The sequence below is a fragment of the Aegilops tauschii genome, chromosome 1, assembly GCF_002575655.3.
Source record: "Aegilops tauschii subsp. strangulata cultivar AL8/78 chromosome 1, Aet v6.0, whole genome shotgun sequence".
Classification (NCBI taxonomy): Eukaryota; Viridiplantae; Streptophyta; class Magnoliopsida; order Poales; family Poaceae; genus Aegilops; species Aegilops tauschii.
Window position 1 is genome coordinate 82,123,187 of NC_053035.3, and position 5,231 is coordinate 82,128,417.

The window sequence follows — 5,231 nt, forward strand, 5'->3', positions numbered from 1 at the left end:
TCCAGTTGAGGTGGTATTGCTTAGGGTTTTGATGACCAGGAGCTTAAACCGCTCTGCCTGGCTATCGATCTGATCTTACTTGTCCTGAACCGCCGCCGGGTCATCCCTTTATATAGAGAGGTTAACGCCCAGCGGCTCTCAGAGTCCCAGCCGGCTTATAAACAGCGTCCGGCTCGGACTCTTAACTATTCTTGCCTTACACTACAAGTCACGCCTTACGGCGGTTTACCACTACGGGCCATAAGCCGCCTCTGGGCCTTAAGCCTATTACTGACCCGCCATCTTCGAGCTTGATTCTGGGCTTCATGCGATGATCGTCTCAATGTAACCCGGCCCCTCCTGGGCGGGTGACACCAATAGCTATATCCCCAACAATACCCTTTAAGCTTTGCTAGTCTTGATACCCATGGTAATGGGATTGCTGAGTCCTCGTGGCTCACAGTTTACTACCACACCAGTTACAGCTACAGGTTTTGCGATGATCATGACGCGAGAGCGATGTTACTTGTTTTGGACTTCTTCTTCTGCTTCTTCTTCGATCAGGGGATAGGTTCCAGGTCGGCAGGCTGGGCTAGCAGGGTGGATGTCGTTTGAGCTTTTGTTTGTGTTTCATCCGTAATCGGATGTTGATCTTATGTATGATGTATTGATGTATTCTTGCGGCATGTGTATGCCTTGTATGTATCCTCATCTCTTATGTACTGTTGATGTAATGATATCCACCTTGCAAAAGCGTGTCAATATGCGGTTCTATCCTTGGTGGGACCTTCGAGTCTCTTTAGGATAGTATCGCATATTGGGCGTGACAGTATGGGAAGACAAAAGATACACCAGAGGCATGGGAGGACCAGCAATGTATGCACGGAAAAGACGGCGTACATCAGGGTCATGCCAGCTACGCTCTTACCAAAGAAGAGAAGGAAATCTTCTTTGAATGCGTGCTCAGTATGAAGGTCCCTTCTGGCTTCCCGTCGAATATAAAGGGAATAATAAATATGGCAGAGAAAAAGTTCCAGAACCTAAAGTCTTATGACTGTCACGTGATTATGACGCAACTGCTTCCTGTTGCATTGAGGGGGCTTCTATCGGAAAACGTTCGATCAGCCATTGTGAAGCTATGTGCATTCCTCAATGCAATCTCTCAGAAGGTAATCGATCTAGAAATCATACCAAGGTTAGAGAATGATTTGGTGCAATGTCTTGTCAGTTTTGAGTTGGTGTTCCCACCATCCTTCTTCAACATCATGACGCACGTCCTAGTTCACCTATGTGAAGAGATTAACATTTTAGGTCTCGTACTTCTACATAATATGTTCCCCTTTGAGAGGTTCACGGGAGTCTTAAAGAAATATGTTCATAACCGTGCTAGGCCAGAAGGAAGCATCTCCAAGGGCCATGAAAAATGAGGAGGTCATTGAGTTTTGTATTGACTTTATTCCTGACCTTAAGCCGATTGGTGTTCCTAAATCGCGGCATAAGGGCAGACTGGGTGGAAATGGCACGCTAGGACCGGAATAAATAATATGTATGGACGGGCATTCTCTCACTCAACCACACTACACAGTTCTACAAAATTCTGCCTTGGTGACTCTGTATATGGAGGAACACAAGAATATTCTACGCTCCAAACACACGGAGCAGTCTGACGACTGGATTACACGTGAACAAACGGGGACTTTTGCCGGTTGGTTGCCGACACTTGCCATGCACGACGCCGCTGTTGAAGATGACCTGTACTTGCTGTCCCAGTTACCATCTTCGAATATAATGACTTTCAAAGGGTACGAGATAAATGGGAATACATTTTACACAATCGCCCAAGATAAGAAGAGCACCAACCAAAAAAGTGGTGTCCGCTTTGATGCAGCAAGCAAGAGGGGAAAGGACACATATTATGGTTACATAGGGGAGATATGGGAACTTGACTATGGACGTGGTTTGAAGGTCCCTTTGTTTCGGTGCAAATGGGTCAATATGACACGAGGCGGGGTAACGGAAGACCCGTAGTACGGAATGACAACAGTGGATCTCACCAAACTTGCATAGGCAGACGAACCATTCGTCCTAGCCAATGATGTGGCGCGAGTTTTCTATGTGAAGGACATGTCTACCAAGCCGAGAAAAAGAAAAGGTAAGGAAGCGAATACATCATACGATGAGCCAAAGCGCCACATAGTTCTTTCAGGGAAAAGAAACATCGTGGGAGTGGATGACATGGCAGACATGTCAGAAGATTATAAAAGTTTCATGAAATTGCTCCCTTCACAGTGAATATTAACCCGAGGATCCAATTAAATGATGAAGATTGTCCATGGTTACGGCGCAAAGGGACACACGCGAAGAAAAAGTTTCACACCCAAAGATCCCACTCTGGCATGTGACCGGCTTCACTGTCATCACTTTCTTCTCTAGTGAGTTTCCGGACTTATATACCTGAAAAGTCCCACTTCGGACAAACCGTAGGGAATCTTTGTAATAGTTAGGGTGCTTATGTGTTTTGGCATTTGAAACATGTACTTTTGTGCTTCAGACAAACGTGTACCTTTCTGACTTCATTTCTTATTTTTCAGCTCATTTACTGATCTTTTTGAGCTAAATGACCCTGGAATTAAAAAGCACTACAAAATGAACTCTGAAAAGGTTGAAAGTTGGCATGGTATCACCATTTCACCCACATAGCATGTTCAAAAAAGTTGACACGGTTACGGCAAAAACTGGATGCACTTCGTGTACAAAATTGACAATCTCTTTCGAAGTATCAGGGTTTCGGACGAAAACTCATCTGCTACAAAGGCATTTCATTTTTTAGAACTTATTACAACTCCAGACTTTTTGCGCATTCAGTATGCACCATTCAAAGCCACGTCATCAACTTTCAACCCTTTCTGACATCATTTGCTATTTTTCATGCATTTACTGATTTTTTTGAGCTAAATGACCCTGAAATTGAAAAGCACTACAAATGAACTCTGAAAAGGTTGAAAGTTGGCATGATATCATCATTTCACCCACATAGCATGCACAAAAAAGTAGAGAGGGTTACGGCAAAAACTGGATGCACTTCGTGTACAAAACGGACAATCTCTTTCGAAGTATTAGGGTTCCAAACAAAAACTCATATGTTATAAAGGCATTTCATTTTATTAAAATAACCTAAGTATTACCAAATTGAATATAATGATAAAACACACTAATATTAAACATAATAAAAAAGAATCACCGAAAAATCTATTTTTAGAGTAAAGTTATTCACAAACTAGTGATTCACACAAATTTCAAATAATTCAAATTTGAAAACTACTGGCACTAACAGAAAGTTTGTAATTTTTTGTACCTAAAGCAAAAATATTCACAAAGAAACTTTAAATACAGCAAAAAACAACTCACAAATAAATAAAGAAAATAAATAAAGCAGAAAAGAAAAAAGACAAAAAAAAAAAGCTCGCCTACTGGGCCACAGCGGCCTGCATACGACTAGAAACTCAACCTATAGTTGGCCAGGATGCAGGCCTGCAAGGCCCAGTAGGCCCACATGGCAGAATAGAGTTTAGGCCGAGAAGCCTGCTTTGGAAAGGAGCTCGAAGGAGCAGCCGTGGCTGGGTTTATAAACCAGTGCGACAGCCCTTCGCTCGGCGAGGTGGGACTAAACTTTGTGCACTGCGGGTGGCAGCGCGCCCCCATTAGTACCGGGTCGTGGCTCCAACCCGTACTAAAGGGGGGGGGGGTCTTTAGTACCGGTTGCTTCCACGACCCGGTACTAAAGGGGGTACGCTTCCCGCCGCTTGGGCTGGCCAAAATAGGCCTTTAGTACCGGCTGGTGGCTCCAACCGGTACTAAAGGTCCATCCTATATAAACAACACTTCAAAATTTTGCAGTTTCATTTCCCACTTCCTCTCCTCTGCTTCGACATTGCCGCCGCCCCGTACGCCGCACCCGTCGCGCGCCGTCGCCGTCCCCGTCGCCGCCCCCGTCCCCGTCACCGCCCCGGCCCGTCCCTGTCGTCGCTGTCTCGCCGCCGCGCCCGTCGCCGCCCCGGTCGCCCCGCTGTGAGCCCCCTGCGCCATGGCCGCGCCCTCGATCATCCGATCGAGCCCGCCCATACACACGCACACGCGCGCACACACACACGCACATTTTTCTTACTTATTTTTTGTTTTCTGTTTTTAGTCTTTTATACTTTTAGTTATAGAAATGTTATATGAATTAGATATATATATAAATGTTAGATTAATGTCAAAGTTTTAGCTAGCTAGATGAATTAGATTAATGTCAAATTTTTAATTAGATGATCGAATTAGATATATTAATGTCAGATGTTAGATGAATTAGCTAGATAGAAATGTTAGATGAATTAGTTTTTTATACTTTTAGTTATAGATGAATTAGATATATTAATGTTAGATGAATTAGTTTTTTATACTTTTGTCAAATGTTAGATGAATTAGCTAGATATATTAATGTTTGATGAATTAGCTAGCTAGATATCATACGTCAAACTTTGAATTTTGACATATGCAACATTTGAGCATATATATTAATTGATCATATGTCAAAGTTTGAATTTTGACATATGCAACATTTGATCATATGTCAAAATTTGAATTATGACATGTGCAGCAATATTTGATCACATGTCAAAGTTTGAGTCAAAGTTTGACTTTGACATAGATTTATCAAGAATGCCCCCATTATGGATGTGCACAAGTTGATCCAATTTGGTCCAAGACTCGCGCCTCTTCCGAAGAGGCCTTACGACATGACTGTGGAGGAAAACGAAGCCGAAGTGCAAGCCCAACTGAGGGCCCATTTTGAACCGGAACCGCCACCGCCGCCAAAGGAGAAAGTGCCCAAGTATGTCATTGACCACTTTATTCGTATGGCTCCACCACCAGCTCCCAAGCCTGTTGACTCAGACTATGAGCGCCAAATCAGGAAGGCATATCAAGCACAAAAAAGGAGTCAAGCTCGAGCCAAGCAGTGGCCAAAAAAAGCGGGAAAACTGTTCCCCAGGTAGGAGAACAGGCGGTGCAATCGATCCCCCCGCTCATTGTACGAACACACATGAGTACCAGCGCCGATCAGCTGGTAATAACCGACGATCATAGAAGGCAGGCTGCAGAGATCGGATGCACTATAGAACAACTCCTAGAACTCGAGCCCATGGAAACTTTTAAAGAGCAGGAACTAAAATGGAAATATGCCCGCAGCGAGCCTTTGGTCAAGCCTGAGG